We start from the raw sequence: 22145 nt of genomic DNA on the forward strand, positions 1-22145 counted from the left end.
AATACAACATTCATAAATTTCAAAGTTGTTCTCACGAATGGCTTATAACTAAGCCATACAATATAAATCATTAATTAGCCATTCCCTACAGCTTGTCCTAAACTACATCTTACAGCTTAATTATTATCATTATTGTTGTTGATGTCGATATGGCTCAGAGTTGGGCTGCAGAGACGTTATGGTTGGTTTTATTTTGAAGGGGACTGTCGGAAGTATTTGTTTCGTGACGTCATAGTATACTTGTCATTGGTTTTCCAGCAGCTCGTCCCCTGCCACGTAGAACTATGAAGGACGAGCGGGTTTCTAAAGTAACTTGAGCCTTGATTTGATAGGACCTTTGTGGGAGACCAGTTGGTCCAAACTAACTCCGTGTCCCTCTGACTTCAACTGTAAGAGAACTTTCCATACCGTTCTCACTTATTGAACCGTCAGCAGTGCTTTGTCTTTGCTGCAGCTCATCTTCACAAACTTATTCTATCTATCACGAAGAGCCACTGGAATCGGCAGCTTAATGTTCACAGACATCCTGAGCAGGTTAGTGTAAGGCTTGAGGAGAAGTTGCAGCTCAGAATTACTGTGTACTGAATCTGTAACTGCGGCTGGTAAAGTCACTACCGTGTGTGTGTGTGTTCGTGTGTGTGTGTGGGGGGTTGGGGGGGAAGGGGGGGGGGGGGGGGGGGTAAAGTTAGAGCTCACTTGAAGCTGTTGTTGACGAGACTAGGCGAGTGGCTATATAGATTTCAGCTGCTATTAGTCATCTTTTTTTTTTAAACACGAAGGATCCTGCTGACTAAATGTGTTCAGATTGTGTCGTGTTGCTGCTGGTAGCTGAGCTGCTATTGGTTTCTCACTCTGTAGGATCACAAAATATTTATAATGTTTATCTGGGGACACTTAAACTAATCCTCATTTCAAGTTGTCTACATGTTATTTGACATTGTGTTTGACATTTCTGAAAAGATATTGCTGGTTGTGGATTTGCAATTGCTGTAGCATATCAATCATAACCTTTACTATTTTGGCTGTACAAGTTTTCACTGCATATTCAGTTTGGAATACTGAAAGTCAAATGATAGTTTTACCATTTGACGGGTCATATCCCCCTTAATTTAGGCCATAGAGCAATGGTTACCATATCATCGCAAAGCTCTTCACAGTCATGACCTCCAAATGTCTGTCTGGAGAATTGGGTCCAGACCTTACCATCAGGTCATGTCTGAAAATACATAAGACCTAAAAATGAAAAAATAAATAAGAATAAAACAAATATATCTGTATGAAAAAGTGCATGTACTTATATTCAAAAGACTCAAAAGTATTTTGGGTAATAAGAACTGATGCCAGTGTTGATGTGCTGTAAACAAAAACGTGATCTCGACAGAGGAATTAATATCTTTGAAGATACACAATGTCCTTGATTCAATCAGCTTATAGCAGCAATGTTACTGAACTTATCCTCTCTCCTCTTTCTCTGCCTCTATTTCCACAGCCAAAAGCCCTTTTTACCAAACTACAATTCAATCCTCATTTTCTAACCCCAAAAAATCTTCTCCATCTTCTCCAACCTCCTTGACCCCCCAGTCCCCCTCCTCCTTCCTCCCTTCTACTAAGCCACTTTGTCACCTACTTTACAAAAAAGATAGATGTAGGGTAGGACATTTTCATATTTTTTAGTGGGCAAGATTTTGCCCCCACTGACTGAAATCCATGGGTATTTGAAAAAACTTGGGGGCGCTTTTTGAAACTTGTGAAATAACATTTAACCTTTGTTCAAAATATGAAATATACTTATTTAGGCATATGGTATATGAGAAATTGCCATCAAATGGCAATAATAAGACTATTAAGCAGTAGTCTACAGATTCAAAGTGTTTTCTTTTTTGAACAAAAAACAAACAGAAAACATATATCAGACTATCATATTAAATTGTATTCTTATTTCTTTGTGGTTATTTATTGGTATTATTGCATTTTTTAAACAATTATTAACAGTTATAATTTTTTTCTTTCTTTTTTTATAATTATAACTTATTAAATTTATAGATTTTTTTGATACCTTTAATCATGTTGTACCTACCTAGTACAGGAACTACGGAAGGACAGACAAAACAAAGAACAAAAACAACACACAATAAAAAGGCTCAACATACATTCATTAAATTAAATTTACAAACGAAAAGCTCAGCAGAGGTGAGGGCAAAATGTAATTTCAGAAAATTCAAAAGTACATATTAAGTTATATGTACATTGGAGAAAAATAATATGATGATGGAGACTGTGTTTGCTGATCCTCATCATTTCTCCTCACACCTGCAGCAGTCACAGGTTTTATTAAGAAACGCTCCATTTTTTAAATATTTTTTAGAACGTTGGGTTTTTCATGCAAACGCAGCATCAGTCAAGGCAAAAATCAAAAATATTCCATGGCAACTGGACTAGGTCATATAGGCTACAATGTTTTCTGACAAGTTCAGTAAATTATCATTATTATTAGAGGAAATTGTAAATAACCCAACATATGTTATTGTTAATATCGCCAGAAGTGTCTCTCTGTAATTTTTTTGTGAAATGTTACATGCTTTTATTTTGAAATGGTTCTGGTAGAGATACGGACTTCCTGTTATGACGCTGGCTTCGCTACAGACAAACGTCTGATGTTTTTAGCGACCCTCCGAAGAGGCACAAGTTCTTACGGTTGTTTTAAAGTGTTTTAAGGTGTTTAAGGTTTTGTACAGTTTTGTATAAGGACGGCTCAAATAAACCACCAGAACATCAGTTAAGTCTTGTCCATCTTTCGGGGGATCTGCTACAGAAATTATGGGGGCATTTTTTGCCCCTCTCCTAGGGATGTCAGGGGCAAAATTATATTTCCTAGGGGGAGATTTGCCCTTTGCCCTCGTGTTTTTCCAACGCTGCATACGCTCCTCATTTTCTAATCCTCATTCTCTAACTACATTTCCATCAACTTCATTTTCATCCCCTGCACTTTCCTTTTTCACCCCCCAATCTCCTAATCAAGTTCTTACCTTGGTAACCTCCGCCCGTCCCACCACCTGCCCCCTTGACCCCATCCCATCTCACATTCTCCAGTCTATCTACTAAACAGCATTTACACACATTTGAATTGTGGTTTACTCATTTTGTCAAATTCAATAGCATTGTTTCCTGAGAATTACATGACAGTTCAGAGAACAACCTCACTTTGGCATTGCCTCTTCTTACTGTTGCCTGGCCCCCGACCCCTGCTCTCCATCTCCTTAGTGTACAGCCCTCGCTGCTTGCACACTCTCTCTGTCCAGTCTCTTTTGCACTAGTAAACCAGTAGGGGGCACAGTAACTCACTGCACTCTACCATCTTTTCAATGACGTTATCTTTGTCAAGTGCCTTAAAAATTGTCAGCAGATACTGAATGTTACTAATAAAGTAACTTGTAATCTAACTTAGTTACTTTTAAAATCAAGTAATCCGTAAAGTAACTAAGTTACTTTTTCAAAGTAACTGTGGCAACACTGGTCGTAGTCTTCATTGTCGTTGTCGTCTTAGTGGTCGTCTCTGTCTTCTCGGTCTGCTTCTCTGTCCGTTTGTTGGTCTGCTTCTCCTTCCTTCTCTGGGTCTGCTTCTCCGTTCGTTTCTGGGTCCTGCTCTTGCGAGTCCACATCGGTATCAGAGGATTGTTGCTGGGAGAATAGCTGTTCGAGAACCTGTTCTCTGGTGACATTGTGTCATGGTCAGGGAGAAAAGCACACGGAGAAACACTACGTATTCTCTGGGGTTCTTATTAACCCCCTGAGAATACAATAGGAATCAGCGTTGGGTCGAAATGACCCTGCAGGAAAGCAAATGTAACCCCCTGCCTGGTGTTACAGCACAGATTAAAACTTAGAACCCACACAGGGTTAGAGGAGCTCCTGCTGGGGGTTACAAATTAATCAATTCAATGGTGTGAGGTCCCAGGGCCTCATCCTGTGGATTGAAAATATGACTTGTTTTACTAGGAAGGAAACAGTGATGGCTAGGATCGAGAAAAATATTCATGCTGATCGTTGCGATGTCTGGCTTTCACCCCACCCCCCCCCTGACAGAATTTCAGAAACCTGGTTTTCAGTGACAGATTTCATGAAATGGGCGAAATGACTGTATACACAAGGTGTGTGTGCCAGGGCTGTAGAAAAGAGCAGGGTAATGTGGGACATCGGGTGATTTGAGATACCCCCTGTATCTAGGCAACGGAACACATTTGTGGTCATTTGACCATTATGTTTACAAGCCCCTCCCATTCCCCCCGTGCCATGAAGGAGAAGTTGGTGCTGGTGCTGTGGAAAGTTAGCCTGGATGCCAGACGAACTTAGCCCCGCCCACAACATGAGGTCGGGAAGTTCGGTCTGGGGTCGCTCCGTTGGGGAGAAATTATGCCCGGTTCGAAATCGACCGGACCAATCAGAATGTCAGGGCGGGCTTTATACGATGATGGACAGATGATCAACGGTAACGTAATCAACTACTTCATCAAGGAGCACTTGGGTTGACTTTGTTTTCCGCAAACATGCCTGCCGCTGGAGAGCTGAGATGTGCAGATGCTGCCATTGAGTCTGTTTTAGGAGACATTGACAGCGCATTCATTTTGAAAGAGGAAAAGAGAACCGCGATCAAGGCATTTGTAGATCGAAAATAGGTTTTTGCCGTCCTTCCTACAGGATTCGGAAAAAGTTGAATCTATCAGCTGGCCCCGATGGTCGCGAAGAAGATGGGACACGGGAATGTCGCGTTCCAACCGTGTGATTAAGTTCTTACAGGACCGACAAATGCGATTCGATTTGTTTGATGTGTTGTGGAGCTGTAATCCTAAACGGAGAGCTTGTTCGTACGTGCATTCACCTTTACTGTAACTCACTGCTACACCTGCCACTTTATGCATACTGTTTTATTCTGTTATTTTGTGTTGGACTTATTTTGTTTTACACGTAGCGACTTCCCTCGCATAAATACCTGCAGTTTAAGGAGCGGACCATTTTAATAGACACACCAGATCCGTCGCTTGCGGACCAGTGCAATAAGACACCTGCCGTACAGCGCCGGCACAAGGATAGGAGCAGGAACAACGGCCGGACGCCGGCTGTGCGGCATTTCTCAAAAACTAGAGTTTAACACCCCTCGCCAGCGGAACGAGGTAAGGAAGCTGGTCCCATTTACTTTGCTGCAGGTAGCGCGGAACGGGAGTCGCTGTCACGTTAACGCATCAGACTTGTCTCGTGGTGATTTGCTTGTTTATTGTATTTTAACGTTTGTGTTTGGTTTTATGGATTAAAATATCGTATACTTAATGTCATTCCAGTTTTACGGTGTATTTACGGCTACAATGAAGTGAACAATAAAGAGCCGTGTGCCATCAGGAGAGAAACTCTGCGTCATGTTCGGGGGGGGGGCTTTTACATTAACTGTTTATCTCAAAAATGGTGATCGTGTTGGTAAGCTCTCCGTGTATCCTTCAATTATTTTTACAACCCCGGCAAAAATCGTTTTGACTGATCTTCTTCTACTTCTTCCGGCGTGCGTGCAGTTGGGTTCTGTTGACAACAACTATGCGCCGCTTTACATACATCACATACTACGTTGCTCAGATTGGTTGTAGGTCTATCCAATTGAGCGAAGAGGAATTTTATTTCCTGGTTCGGTTGAAACACGCCCCATAATCACAGCCCAATGGAGTGGTATCAGACTCACATTCTGACTAGAATTGTGCATATGACAACGTCAGGCTAGTGGAAAGTAGTTTTTTTTTCACAAAAATGTGTTTTCTGCATGTAAAAGTTAATTTTCTTGCTTTGAACTTAATCAACTGATATGTCAAAACAAATTGAATCAGGTAGAAAAACTTATATCATACATGATGGTGAACTTCCAACATATAAAACCATGTGATCGATGCTAGCTGAAGATTAGCCTGAATTGCTAAGAGATGTTGTTTTTTCAAAACGGTGGCTGTGGGGTAAAGTGGGACAAATGCTGTGGGGTAAAGTGAGACAGTGTCTCACTTTACCCCACCATGAAGCACAAGTTAAGTTTAGTATTAAACATATTCTAGTGTTATATTACATTATATATGTTTTATTTTTAATGTCATAAACATTGTAGAAAAGCCATAATGCCAAGAAACTATACATCAGGAAGACAACCTGGGGCCAAACACCCCTCGCAGAGATGGAGAGTGCAGCCGCTGAGGTCATGCAAGGAAAGAAGTCCTTAAGAAAAGCTGGAAAGGATAGACATATTGATGAGACATCCCTCAAAAGATTCATAAAGAAAAAAGAGAAAGGGAAAGTAAAATCAGTAGCCTGGGGTGCACTAGCTCAGGTAAACAGAATATTCACAGATAAGATGGAGGAGGAGCTTGCCAAACACTTGAAACAACTAGCGGACCAGTTCCATGGCCTTGCTCCAGTTAAGTGCTGTGAACTGGCATTTTAATACACAGAGAAAAACAATATCCCTGTCCCTGCCAATTGGACAGAGAAACAATGTGCCGGTAAGCTAGGGTGTGCAAGAGATCACATGAATCATAATAATCATTAATGTGCTTAATTGACCAATCCCCATGATTCTGTAACTAGTCTGATATTAGTGGTTGTCAATCTAGCTGTCGGGATTTTAACTATTACAACATGTGTTGTTATGTTAGTTTTAAAGTGGACCACTTTACCCCGTAGCTGGGGTAAAGTGGGACACAAGACCACTTTTTTTAAAACAGTCATATTTTCACTGCCCTTTGTCCTGAAGACATTCTGATCATTTCCATTTATAGAAAACATCCTGAATTAATGGGAAATAAGTAAATTTTACTGATATATCATTTTAGCTTGCCTAGAGGGGAGCAAATGTAAATGTACATTACCCCGCTCTCCCCTAAGCACCGGGAATAGGGCTGCAACTAACAACTATTCTTATAGTTGATTAATCATCGATTGTTGAAAAAATTAATCGACTAATCGGATTATGAATGATACAAATTCTCAATTGCTCTTATCTAGCCAACAGCTTTTAAATTTAGCTTGAGGTTGTTTGAGGCATGTGATGACTGAAAATGAAGACAATAAAGATCGAAACTTCATTCAAATGTAGCATGTCTTTTAATAAACTTTGCTGCATATAAGCATACTGTTGACACAAAAGCAAAGAAAAATCAAGTTTTTGTCCATTTAAAACCAAGGAAAGGCAAAGTGCTAATAACAAAAAATTAATTTAAATTCAAGTTTCCCTTTTTCCTGTGAACCAAGAACAGGCCAAGTGCTGATACTAAAAATAAATAAAATCAAGTATCCATTTTTCCTGTTAACAAAAAGGACAGGGAAAGTATCAACAAATTGTGATTTAAAAAAGACGTTGGTCAGGCAATAGGATAACATTACGCTTTTAAACTCGTTAAAAAAAAGTTTAAACCATATTTTTGTAATGGATTCTAGAATCCTGCACACAGATATATATGTTTATATTAGTGCTTTTAAACGATTAATATATTTAATCTCTATTAATCGCATTTATGTCATAGTTAACTCAAAATTAATCACAATTAATCACACATTTTTATCTATTCTAAATGTCCCTTCCTTTATTTTTTTTCCAGATTTGTTTTACATTTTAATGCTCTTATCAACATGGAAAAGTGGATTGGCTTGTTTTATGCAAATGCTTTATTTGATTGAAAAACAACATTGCCAAACAGGGCGGTACAAAATAAAATTATAAAGTGCACATTTCAGGTAAACAAGGACTCAGCCTATAGTGCAGTTAAACCATGGCTTAATATTTTCTTTTTTTCAAGTTTGCTGTGAACATAGCAGTCAGGCCTCTTATTTCAGAAACAATGAACCGTAAAAGTTAGGTTACCAATAAAAGGTAAGCCTACTACCTCTTTGCTTTCAGCCAGCTACTCAAACAGACAAGCAACAAAATAACAAACAAACAAAATACACAGGCAAGTGTCGGCCTACTTTAAAATAAATTAAACACAGAACTTTGTAGGGCTATTTGAGTCCTCCCTAAATTTGTGGAAAATGTATGAAATAAGAAGTAACCTATTTTGAAATAAATAAAAACATATAGCTGCAGCCTAATAGCTTAAAAATATATTTTTAGTTGGCGAAATATTAAAACAAAAAGCGAGGGTCAGACTGGAGGAGAACACAGATACTGAAGCTCGGCACAAACCAACTGCAGCTCCTGCTCTGATCAAGAAGCTGAGGCGCTGATCTCTGAGCAGCTGAGACCAGAGAAACTCACCGTTTCCATAGTTAAAAAGCAGTCAGTCTCTGAGCGGCTGCTTCACGTTAACAAGCTCTGATCTCACTGTGTCTCTGTCTCTGTGAATCACTGGAGCCCCCGGACCTGGCGCTATCTGGGAGCACACACACTCGCCCACTCATTTTCGTCTCGTCTCGTCAACGAAAGTTAAAATAGATTTAGTCATAGTTTTCATATTCAAAGATCTTTTTTTTTTTTTGGCGTGATAAATTGGATGTGTGGCGTGGGTGCGTGTGAAAGCATGCAAATGCGTGTGTCACACGGCAAAAGCGTGAGAGTTGTCAGCTCTGCATTAATCTTGCGAGAAAAAAATTGACGTCGTTAAAACGGGTTTGCGTTAAAGTCGTTAATAACGCGTTTAAATGACAGCACCAGTTTATAGTTTAGTTTAACATCTTACCGAGGCGAGTCCGCATCGTAATTGTTACGATGTCAAACGTGCCTCATCCTCAAATGTGCGTGTCCTGCTTCCATGTAGAGCCGGTCCGCCGTCCAGATATTGCCGTTTTTCGGGCTATGGTAAGGGTGAAGTTCTCCCGAACTTTTGACTTCCTGGGACGCGATGCTGTAGCAACAGACACCGCCATTGGTCCATGTTTTGTCGCTATTGCACATGCACGACTTTCAGAGATAGGAAGCAAGCGAGATGGCTCACTCTACAGCTACTTCCATCAGCACCTCCGGTAAAACAACGTTTAGTTCAGCTGCACAGGACGAAAAACACGGGGTATGAACACGTGACCAACGAATCATCGACGAGTAAATTCGTCGGCAACAATTTTTGTCAGCGATTTTTGTCGACGACATCGACTAATCGCTGACAAAAATTAATCGTTGCATCACTAGCCAATGATTTGGCTAGTGATGCAAGAGCTGGAAACCTTGCCTCATTCAACTTCCACCAAGACAGGGGACTTTCTGTTTTTGAGAGAGGCTGCTCTCCAAAGTACATCAGCTCTTCATTACTGATCATTTGTTTGTGCGCGTCCTCTTCATTGTTGTCATTGTCACTGTCCACTGAGTCTGATCCAAGCAGTGAATCCAGTACTGAAACAGTCCTCCTATTTGGAGTTCCCTTTTCAGCTGATGCTGTGGCATCTTGGTTCCCACTGGTGAGCTGGTTCACAGTACTCCAATCCATGGGCTTAAGTGCCAGAGCTTGTACTTTATTCTGAACACTGAACCTCTCCTCTGGTGTCAGGAATTTTAGTTTTCAAAATCGTGTGTCAAGTGCAGCTGCAATGATCTGTTTGCTTTGGATATCTTCTGTGAAAGTGACCTCTCCTGACCACCGTTCAGTGGTTTCATCTGAAGCAGCTGCCTGGAAGGCCTGCACAGGAGTTGTATCATAAACAGTGTGGGGGGACTTCAGAAGCCCTTTCCCTATCTGTGTTACTGCTGGGTCAGAAAGGGTGCAACCCTTTGTTCCAGTAGGCGACTAATCATACGATAGGTGCTGTTCCACTTGGTACTGACATCTTGTACAACATTGTGTTCAGGAGTCCCCATTTGTTTCTGCTTAATTTTCATCTTGCTTGCAGCCAGTTCACTTCTTTTAAAGTGCTCAACGAGACACCTTGCAGCTCCAAGTGCTTTGCTGACCTGAGGGTTTTTCAGCGCATGATTTATAAGTAACTGCAAAGTGTGGCCTGCGCAGCGGACAGACACCCACCCATGTTCTTCTTTCAAGATGTTTGCAGCCAGCACAACGTTCAAACCATTGTCATGAACAACTGCCACGATTCTGCTTGTAGGGATCTCAAATCTTGCCACAGCCTGCTCAATCCATGCAGCAATGTTTGCTCCAGTGTGTCTCTCTTCAAGTGGCATGGTTGTGAGGCAGAAGCTAGTGAGCTCCCTGTCATTACTTATAAAGTGACATGTGATGCCAAGATATTCCTCTGTTGCTACACTGGTCCAAGCATCAGTTGTGAGGGCAATCCTGTTCTCAGTTGCTTTCAGAGCATCTTTAACCCTGACAAGGGTAGCTTCATACTCTTGCTCCATGAGCTTTGTAAAATGAGTTCTGGAAGGTAAGGTGTAGCCTGGATGGAATGTGTTGACCATCATCTTAAAGCCATCATCCTCAACCATTGATAGAAGTCTCATGTCATTGACAATAGGGATGGGCATAATTAATCGACGATCGATTAATTGATCATTAAGAATTTCGTTGATGAAATAATTTTTTCATCGAGAAATTCGCTAATTACACATTTGACCACGGGGGGCAGTGTTTGAAAAAAACGCCACAGTCCTACTCAGTTACCTGCGACTGGCTGCGAGTTACCGTGTAGTTCCATTTCCAAAGTAAACATGAAGAGGGCACGGCGAAGTGTTGCATGGGACCATTTTGAGTTAAAAAATGACTTGATTCACTGCCAACACTGCAAAGCTATCCCAGAGGCTGGGGGAGACGAGGAGCCTGCGTTGTCTGACACGGACGAGGGGAGCGCAAACACCGGAGCCGCGGCCAGGCTAGCCAAGTTAGCACGGAGCTACCTGTGTATCAGGGTGACGTCAGTCCCCTCAGAGCGGGTTTTTCTGCGGCTGGACTGACGGTCACCAGTCTGCGTTCGCGTCTGACCCCAGAGCATGTTATCATGCTCATCTTTCTCAACACAAATCCGTGGGCTGATGCTGAAGTTGTATGTGAGTTACTGGTTATTTTTATGAAGCTTTCTCGACTCGGTAACTTGTTTGATAGTTTTGAGTTACATTTGGCAAAACCTGTCAGACCTAATTATTATATATTTGTAGTTGTTGTTTAACATTGTTTTTTTAATTATTATTATTTTATTTTGGAGAGAAAAAAAACGAGGGTCAGTTGTGTTTAGTAGCACCGGCTTCTAGCTGTCGGCTCCGCTGCTTAAGATTACGGCAGCGCATATTTTGTTCATCTTGTAATAAATATCTCAATGAGGAAACACGCTTTTTTTGTATTTCTGCATTTTAATGTAGCTTATAAATAGTGAATTTTTAACTTGAAAAAATTAATGATTAATCGAAAATTCGTCATTAACTCTTCCGACGATCGACGAAGACAATTTAATCGAACGCCCATCCCTAATTGATAAGCATGTTGAGGATGCTCTCTGTCAAGACTCCTGCCATCTGAGGGGTGCATGAGCCTCTCTTCAGGACACACTTGTCCACACGCCTTTGCTTAGTAATAAAAGAGAAAGGGAAAAACACAAAGCTTTAATATCACGTTGTAGGTTATAGTATCATAGTTTTGTGTTATGCTAGAGCAGATCTCTCATAATTGTGGTGATATGAAATTATTTGTTTCCACAATCTTTTGTTTGAAGAATGCTAAGTGGAGGAGGTTAACTATTCAGAACTAGGGTTGCACAGGGGCGTACAATTTCCGGTAAATTTCCAGAAACTTTCCATGGGAAGTTAAGCTCGGCAATTTTGAAAATCGTGAGAAAAAATTGATTGATCCTAAAATAAATCAAAGCACTACACGAACATTGCAAATGGCAGTGAATAAATAAATAAGGACTAAACTCAATCGAGTGGATATAGCCATAGTGGAATAGAATGCACACATCTACATTCTGCAACAGAACCTCCACCTCTGCACTGGTGAAGTTAGGTCCGCGTTTACTGGACCGTGTGTTATGTGCAGATTAAGTGAACTGCATTACCCATAATGCACTAGACATACGGGCTGTAGACGTGATGGTTACATGTTGAAAGTCGCTCATGTAAAGTTCGAGCAAAACCCACGCCTGCCGTGTGAGAGTAGTATTTTAAAATGCACTACATGGTGTACGCTTTACGCTTTGACATGATTTTGATCAGTCTGAAGTTGCTTTCGCGTTGCCTGTGGATTCTGTGTATTCTGCTAATGTCTTTATAGTTGCAAGCCCTTATAAGAAGCTGGCAGGGCGTTTATATATGCAAATTCAGGAGTACGAGAAAATGCGTTCAATTTAAGAATCAGTGCACAGCTAAGAACACTTTGGTGGTTTAAGAACACATTTCCAGCTGTTCATGAATCTGACTTTGAATATTCCAGGATATTCAGAACGAACGAAAAGACAGGCTACTCTGATAATTCTCTGATTTACTACATTGCACTTAACATAACTGAAATAGCGTTAGAAAGCATCCTCCATGAGACGTTCTGTTTTCCAACATGTAAGCGTAAACCTTATGATAAGTTAACAAGGCTAAAGTTACTTAAGAAGTTAACTTAAACTTACCCATCAGGAGAAGACGTGTTGGCTCCAGGATGCCTCCGTCTCAAATGTTCATGCATTGCTGTGGTGCTGCTATGAAATGCTAATTCCGTTTTGCAGATGCTGCATTGTACTTTTTTATTTTGTTTGCTGTCTAGCTTGTTTAAACTCCCATTCTCTGTTCCGCCATGATCCAAAACGTTCTTCTTCTATGCCTTGGTGCATATAGACTATGGAAGCGATACTGCTCCCAGCACTTCCTGTAGTGCATTGCAGTGCCGAATGAAAATTACCGGTAGCGCTGAATCTTTTTATAATATATGACGTGTCGACAATACAAATCCATGTCGACAATTTTTCACAATCTACGTCGTCGATTTTGTCTACTATTCGTTGCAGCTCTAGTAGAATGGGCATGGTACTCTGCGGTATTCGATGGTGGTCGCTAGTGCAATGTTGTTTCTAATATCATGGACTTTTTGCTTAAAGAAAGATACAACATTTATGTACATCAAAGGTCCCGCACTGAACAGCTCCATATGATATATTTGATAATAGGGCCCTATTATCAAATATCATGTTTTACTTTTAAGTGTCCTGCAGCCATCCCTTTCACCCGATTCATGTGAAATTGTTGTCAGGAGAGCCTGAAGGAGTTGATGATGCCATCAAAACTTGTGAGTTTTCATCAGGCGCATTGTGGCGAATCTTGATGTGTCACCAAGAACTTTCAAGTAGCTGTAACTTCCATGTTTTTGCTCCAATTAATGTCAAACGGTATATTTGTGATAAGGAACCCGCCCTGAGGAGTTTATTTTCATTTGCATAAACATCTGGTCTGGTGAAAATGTATATACTTTAATGTGGTCAGGAACATTCGTCCAGAAATGTTTCGATAGCGCCCCCTACAATTTTTCAACGAGGGTCATCCTAATCCTTTACTTTCATATAGAGTAAAGAAAATTGGCACACAGTGTGTCATGCCAGGAAGCAAATAAAATCCTCCTGACACTCTTAGCCACACCCAACAGGAAGTCAGACATTTTGGTTAAAAAATGTAAATGTTCACACGGGCTACACCATCGTACTCCTCGTAGAGCTTTCATCAGATCAGCAAAATCAGTGGTTGTTAAAAGCTGTGAAGGTGGCATGGCGCCAAATTCTGATTACTCGCCATCCAAAAACAATGTTGTTGTGTCTTGGACATACATGGTCCAATCAGCTCCATACTGGAAATGTTAGACAAGAGTCCTGGCCCGATGACATCTACACAGTATACATTACTTAAAATTACAGCATCCCCTGGTGGCATAAGGAAATGCCTTTTTTTTGCATATCTTACACTTTGATTAGATTCATCTTCGTACATTGACCCCAACCATGACACAGCCCAGGCCTGCGTGCCCTCATGCAAACTCTTAAAAGATAAGTGACTAACGTATTAGAGCTTGGCAAAATTCTAAAGAATTATCCAAATCCTTGTTTTGTAATTATTTAATCACTGGGTGGGTCCAAAGCTTTTCTGGCTGGTTTAAGAGTTCTGCCAAAAGTATCCTATGTATTTAAATCTCGAAAATGCCACATTCATCCAACAAAGCTTCTGTAGCATATTCAGTTCATTTAAGATGTGAAGATCCTTCAGTATGTAGCCTGCTCAGTAAATTGTTTGTATTTATATAGCGCTTTTTTCGTCTTGATGACCACTTAAAGCACTTTACAGTACAGTTTGCCATTCACACAATTACATAATCATACAGTGCATCTATTAGCAGCACTGTTTTGTTCTATGAGGGGGCTTATTTAACCCTACATCTCCAATGGGGCCTTCGAGCAAAGCAAGATTAACCTTTATTCCCGACTGACAAAGGAAAGGCCATGTCTCGGTTCACATCTCGCTTTCGCCTACTCTGCAAATGATGCAGACTCACGTAAAGGCCATGGGTCGCTGGTCTTCAGCAGCCTTTGAGCGACGAGTTCGCCTGGTGAAGATTAGTCTGAGCTCAAAGACCATGAGTGCAAATTCCTGAACAGCAAACTTTTCAGTCATATAAACGCTGCATTCAGATGGTAATTGATGGCTGGGTGCATTGATCTGCTAGTAAATAATTTGAGGCCAGCAGAATGCTCGCTTCCACACACAGATATATCACATGACTGTAGCCCAACCTCTCGCAGAACGCATGCCTGCATTCTTTAGTTATAATTTTAGATGTCTGCAGCATGCTTGATAAACGTAGTATGACCCTTTGCAGAACACATGCAGGATGTATCTTTGGCCAATAGTTTTGGAGGTGTGCAGCATGCTGCTGCTACACTACTAATGTTACACGATAGCGGTGTGCCCTTTCGCGGGATGCATGTTTGCATTCCTTAGCCAACAATTAAACTGCAGCAAGCTTGCTGCTGCATATATATATATATAGTATTCTAGCTGGAGTAGGTTTCCATTGTTTTGGAGGGTTTTGCATGTGCTCCCTGTTTTATCTTAGCATGCTGCTTGGCTAATACAGGGAACAATCAATCAATCAAAACAATCAATATTTCCATTTGTACAATAAATGGGTAAATCATGACCTAGTATTTCTGACTGAATTTAAGCATTGCGTTAGTTCATGCAGGACACCGAAAAAAGGAATCATTCATTGATTAAAACTTCACACCTGACCTTTTCACGTTTGAAGCAGCAGTTATAGCAGTTTTTAAATTGTACACATATCATTCTTAAACAGAAGATCATTCCTGTTGTATAATGACAGTTCAAGTGGTGGAGTGAGGGTTGAAGCACTTCTCTTAGTGCGTGTGCACCTGTGGTGGACAACCTCAAACTTAGCCCTGGCTGTAGTTCATGTTTTGGGCCTTGCCCTGATGCATTGCCAGCTTATAGTGATCGATCTGACCTGGTACAAACATTACTAGAATACCATAATACCACGGATTTATCGTGCAGCCCTAATACTGCCATAAGTTTTGACATTCTGACATATGATTTACATAATGACATACATAATATATGCACCCAGGAGTCTGCTCAGCAGGGGGCACTGTGATCTACTACTAATGACACATCAGTCTGACCTAGTGACAAATGACTGACATACGTTCGTACTACATACAGTGCCTTGCATAAGTATTCACCCCCTTTGGACTTTTCTACATTTTGTCATGGTATAACCACAGATTAAAATTTATTTCATCGTGAGTTTATGTAATGGACCAACACAAAATAGTGCATCATTTGGAAGTGGGGGGAAATATTACATGGATTTCACAATTATTTAAAAATAAAAATCTGAAAAGTGTTGAGTGCATATGTATTCACCCCCTTTACTGTGAAACCCCTAACAAAGATCTGGTGCGACCAATTGCATTCACAAGTCACATTTGCAAGTCACATAATTAGTAAATAGGGTCCACCTGTCTGCAATTTAATCTCAGTATAAATACACCTGTTCTGTGACGGACTCAGAGTTTGTTGGAGATCATTACTGAACAAACAGCATCATGAAGACCAAGGAGCTCACCAAACAGGTCAGGGATAAAGTTGTGGAGAAATATGAAGCAGGGTTAGGTTATAAAAAAATATCCAGAGCTTTGAACATCTCTCTGAGCACCATAAAATCCATCATAAGAAAATGGAAAGAATATGGCACAACCGCAAACCTACCAAGAGGAGGCCGTCCACCCAAACTGAAGAGTCGGACAAGGAGAAAATGAATCAGAGAAGCAACCAGGAGGCCCATGGTTACTCTGGAGGAGTTGCAGAGATCCACAGCTGAGGTGGGAGAATCTGTCCACAGGACAACTATTAGTCGTCCACTCCACAAATCTGGCCTTTATGGAAGAGTGGCAAGAAGAAAGCCATTGTTGAAAGGGATCCATAAAAAATCCCGTTTGGAGTTTGCCAGAAGCCATGTGGGAGACACAGCAAACATGTGGAAGAAGGTGCTCTGGTCAGATGAGACCAAAATTGAACTTTTTGGCCTCAATGCAAAACGCTATGTGTGGCGAAAACCCAACACTGCCCATCACCCTGAGCACACCATCTCAACAGTGAAACATGGTGGTGGTAGCATCATGCTGTGGGGATGCTTCTCTTCAGCAGGTACAGGGAAACTGGTCAGAATAGAGGGAAAGATGGATGGAGCCAAATACAGGGAAATCCTTGAAGAAAATCTGATGCAGTCTGCAAAAGACTTGAGACTGGGGCGGAGGTTCATCTTCCAGCAGGACAATGACCCTAAACATACAGCCAGAGCTACAAAGGAATGGTTTGGATTAAAGAATGTTAATGTCTTAAAATGGCCCAGTCAAAGCCCAGACCTCAATCCAATAGAGAATCTATGGCAAGACTTGAAGATTGCGGTTCACAGACGGTCTCCATCCAATCTGACTGATCTTCATCTTTTTTGCCAAGAAGAATGGACAAACCTTTCCATCTCTAGATGTGCAAAGCTGGTAGAGACATACCCCAAAAGACTTGCAGCTGTAATTGCAGCGAAAGGGGGTTCTACCAAGTATTGACACAGGGGGGTGAATACTTATGCACCCAACAGATGTCAACTTTTTTGTTCTCATTATTGTTTTGTCACAATAAAATTTATTTTGCACCTCCAAAGTACTATGCATGTTTTGTTGATCAAACGGGAAAAAGTTTATTTAAGTCTATTTGAATTCCAGTTAGTAACAGTACATAATGGGAAAAAGTCCAAGGGGGGTGAATACTTATGCAAGGCACTGTACACTCAGGGGTCGGTTCAACTTGGGGCCCTGACATACACTCAGGATTAGGCTCAACACAGGGCAGTAAGACAAACTCAGGAGTCGGCTCAATCTGGGGCAATGAGGCTTGTCCAGGAAAATTGCTGGTGGAAGACTCGGTAGGGTCCATTGCAACTCTTATCATGTAATTTTTTTTAATGTAGAAGTCAAGAGTGCCCTGATCCATGCGATGAGTTTGACACAACATTTTATGTTTACAGGTGATGCTGGGGAGAAACACAATTTCCTCTTTGAGGCTTGGGGTTTTGAAGAGGGGAGCTCATCATCAGACGTTCTCGGATCAAACATGAAATTCACAGTGCTGTTGGCCAAGATCCTTTTACATGTCTCATCTTTGGAAGGCATCTAATGAACCTCCCTCTTCCTGGGTGTATGCATTTTGGGGCTCCTCCGTTAGCTCATCAAGGTCAATGCGTTCCCAAAAATCTAGAAAGGTTGAGTTCAAATATTTTTGGGCATTCCTGCTTTAGTAAATAGTGACAGTAGAGAACTCCGGATTTGAAGTACAGGGCCCAGTTTTTACAGTAGGAGTCAGCTTTGCACCGCTATCCTTAGCCTAGTGATGCTTACCTCTCATCATTGGAGGACTCTTCATTACCCATTCACCATAGTTCCTCCGTAGTATATTCGGGATTATTTAATACACTTTTAAAATTGTTTTCTTCCATATCCATCAGATTATTGTCTTGTAGTCGTTGTTCTGATGTTTTGATTGTGCTGAAAATCTGGGAAGTACCCTTTTAAGTAACGATGGAACTTGGTCATTACAACTTTGTGTATAAGGAGGAACATTTTTTATTCTATTCTGGAATTTACCGAGATCCAGTTCAGAGAGGCTAATATGGAAGAAATATGATCTCTTTTCCGACTTCCGGTCAGTACTGCTGCATTTGGATCAACAACTGGAGGCTTTTTACAGACATCCTAATAGTAAAGAATTATACAAATCAACCACAGTACTTCTATTCCTGTAGAGAAATTCTGAAAGTCTGTCAGAGTGACTGTTGAGTTTGTTCACTTCCTGGAACAAGTAACTAAAGTAAGAATGGTGGTTCAAAACGTCTTCTATCAACTGGAGCCAGGCTGACAGAGAGTCATAGCTCTACCGATCCATCTATTCCTTTAACTCTGAGGAGCAATGATTTCTTTAGATTCTATCAAAACAATTTTTACCATGAGGCAAAAAATTCACCATGTGCTTCCCATGAATAGTACAGATACACTGTTTAGTCCAGAAACCCTAGAATCACATCTAGCACCATATTTATATGAAAGGGATAGTTCAATGTAAAATGAAAATGACCTCATTAGTCATCACTTTGCCGATGGAGTGGTGGTTGAAATTGTTCAGTACACGAAATACTTTAGGAATGACAGGGGAAAACAGTTTTTTAGCCAAGGCGACAGCATCTTCAGTCATAGTAATACAATCGAAATAACTTAACATCCTCCATACTGCTTGTATGTTGCCATCCAAGTGTCTGCAATCACCAACATTCATATTCGAAATAGAAACAAGGTAGTTTACATTGGGTTTTAAGCCTAAATACATAATGTTGTTTTATTTCATCTGAAGAAATGGTCACGATTGACTTAAATTGGATTGGATTTGGCTGCAATGCTGTTTAACCATGAACCTCCAGTGTATTGTGGACTCAAAAACTTCATCCACCCCTCCATCGGCGTAGTGGTGAGTCTGAGGGTTATTGTAGTTCATTTTTTTTGTCTTTAGTAAGTCTACTGGTGTGTTTAAGAGTTAGCTGGCTCATTATAACACAGACAAACCAGAGCGTCAATCTCGTATACTTCCAGCATCTAGGTCTCCAATATTCATCATGAAGATTATGAAACAAGATTTCTTGCACAATAGTATGAAAATTAGGAGCATCCTGTCTCAGAAGGATGCTGAAATATGAGTCCATGCATTTGTCATTATTACTGTAATTCTTTATTATCAGTATGTCCCAGAAAGTCTGTGAAAAGTCTCCAGTTCATCCAAAGTCTCTACATTGGCTCCCTGTAAAAATGTTAACTACTTTTGTACAAAGCCCTTAACAATCAATTCCCTTCATATAGCAAAGAGCTTATAACACCATAAAGCGACCCCGGATTACCCCTGATAGAAAAAGGGCTGCCCATAGATCCACTGTATGTATGTGTGATTTGGTGTATTTCATTGTACTGTAAAGCACTTTGACTGTTCATCAAGACTAGAAAGGTTCATTATAAATACAGATCATTGACATTTACTCCAGATCTGAAGGATTCATACAACAATTATTATCATTAAATGTTTCTATCATTAATGACATCTTTAGATCTTTTAATCTGTCCTTGAAATGAATTGCTTATCTTCAATGCTTGAGAGCAAGCTCACTGTGTGCAGTCCTCTAAAAAACACAAGGCGTAACTTTTCTTGTTTGTTTACTGAAGAACTTTTACTGTAAAACTGTAACAAAGCATATATTCAAAAAACTAATTAGAATACAAAAAGGCACAATGTAAGCATAATCAAAAGATACAAAACAAGCTGAGTCACTGTGCTAAACACCACTAGCATGCTAGCTTTAACCCGTTTGTACATGTTATTAAACAAAGGTACAGCAATTGTGATTCACCAGTTAAAGTTGACTACCACTCTTTTCAGAATCACCTAAATTGTTTTTACGTAGCAGCCAGTGGCCAGAGGAATTCTTATGAAAACAATATCTCAAGGACGTCTTGAGGGAATCTCTTCAAATATTTTTGGTGCGGCGTAGAGAAAGGTCACACTGACAATGGCTCTGCATGCACTACGCAGTTTTATGTTTATTACTGTTTTTCTTGTTTGTTTTTCTGTACACACTGCACTGGACCATAAAGTATGATCGACTAGCACTTTTGGAAATTCGTTCGTCGCTTAATACAGAGTTTTTCCGCTTGCTGTGGCTCCTTTCTCCTGCCGCAGATCTGTATACCCATACGCAGACAGAGGAGAAAGAAGAGAGGCAAGCGTGCCGGTATCCTGTGTAGATCTTGGACGAGATACTCCAATCCCCCGCTGCCAAGCATTCTACATGCGAATGTTCAATCCCTGGACAATATAATGGACAAGCTAAATGCACGGACTTACTTCCAGCGGGACATCACAAACTGCTTTGTGCTAGCGTTCACTGAGACCTGGCTGGATCCTATGGTGCCTGACTCGGCCATCACTCTGGCCGTTTTTTCCATCTTCCGGCAGGACAGAACCTCCGAGTCGAGTAAGAGTAGAGGTGGAGGGGTATGCTTGATGGTTAACTCTCGCTGGGGCTCGTATGTTGCTGTGCTTTCAGCACACTGCTCACCAGACCTGGAGCTGCTATCGTTAAAAGCCCGTCCCTTTTACCTTCCTCGGGAATTCAGCTCCGTTAATATCACAGCAGTCTACCGCAGGCAGACAAAACCTCCCCGATAGAGGTCCTATACAGAGTTAATAATGGACTGGAGGATGCTCATCCTGAGGCAGTCTCTATTGTTGTTGGTGACTTCAATGGTGCTAATAATTTGAGGAAAGTTCTGCCGAAATATCATCAACATATTAACTTTCCTACCCGGGGTGACCAGAATCTTGACTATTGCTACTCGAAATACCGAACAGCTACAAACCCCTTCTCATACTGCTGTCGTCTGGTAGACGTTACCTGAGCATCCGAGCACGGACTACCAGACTCACAAACAGCTTTTTCCCCCAGGCCGTAAGGCTTCTGAACCAGCAACACTAACCAACTGTAGAGTCGCCATCACCATGTACATTCTGCTCCCCCACTCATACAACTATACTTACTACTTACGTACTACACATATATGCATATTATTTAGTTTAATATTCCTCACTCCTTCGCCCTGTAAACTGCTGCTAGCCCTTTATTTAAATGTAAATTGTTTTACTATGATATATATTACTATGCTTTATGGTTGTTTTTTTTATCTTGTATTGCCTGTCTACTGCGTAGAAGTTGCCTGCCAGGTCATTCGAATTTCACTGGTCTGATGACGCTAAATTATTTGGTGCATGTGACAATAAACACTTTGATTTGATTTTGATTTGACTCAAGAATGACGAATTTGGCTGGTTATGTGATCTCATGGTTTAACACACACTTCCTCATAAAACATGTGTCATCATGAGGCTTTAATGGGTAATTTGTGTAGTTAAGTGACTGTTTAGTGAATCTGACTTAAAACACGAGTACGGAAAATGTAACAAAAGTCTGAGTTAAGGAGAAGAATATGAAGATGTGTACCTATGATGCACAGCTGCTTATAACATGGCTTGAAAGCTGGCTCATTATAATTAGTTTCTTTCTCTTTCAGGTTCTGTAAGTACAGAGAAGACATAGAGCAAGCTGTTGCAGAGACATCATGAGGCAGCTTAAAGGCAAACCCAAGAAAGAAACGTCCAAGGATAAGAAGGATCGTAAGTTGGCCATGCAGGAAGCGCGACAGCAAGTGGCCACTGTCGTCATCCCTACATTGGCTGTGGTGGTGCTGATCATCGTGGTCTTTGTCTATGTGGCCACTAGGCCTGGTGCTATTGAGTAGACATTTAAGTTCCATTAAAGAGACATAAACTCCTAAAGTCCTGGGCTATGACAAACCGACAGGCTATACCCAAAGGACCAATAATATGGCCCTGTTGTGACCGGCTTACCATTTGTCTTCATTAAAGCCCCCTCCAAAGTGTTTTTTGCTTTAAGTGCAATTCAGTCTGCAAACAGAAGAAGTCCAGCTGAGTGCAGCTGCATTTTCAACCTGGTGCCTCAAGACAAATGAAGATGACCCAATCATTTACAGCAACAGATGGAATCATGTCAATCTCTTGCGTAATTATGCAATATCAGGCATACCAAAGGACTTGC

At 40.9% G+C, this 22145-nt stretch overlaps 1 long non-coding RNA gene across 1 annotated transcript; it reads left to right on the forward strand.

Moving 5' to 3' along the window:
• Window positions 1-230: 230 nt before the first annotated feature.
• LOC128440294 (uncharacterized) lies at window positions 231-21589 on the forward strand. Its single transcript, XR_008338503.1, has 3 exons — window positions 231-534; window positions 17466-17671; window positions 20213-21589. It is a non-coding gene; the product is annotated as an uncharacterized LOC128440294 (long non-coding RNA).
• The last annotated feature ends 556 nt before the right edge of the window (window positions 21590-22145 follow it).

The sequence above is a fragment of the Pleuronectes platessa genome, chromosome 5 (assembly GCF_947347685.1).
Source record: "Pleuronectes platessa chromosome 5, fPlePla1.1, whole genome shotgun sequence".
NCBI classification, from domain to species: Eukaryota; Metazoa; Chordata; class Actinopteri; order Pleuronectiformes; family Pleuronectidae; genus Pleuronectes; species Pleuronectes platessa.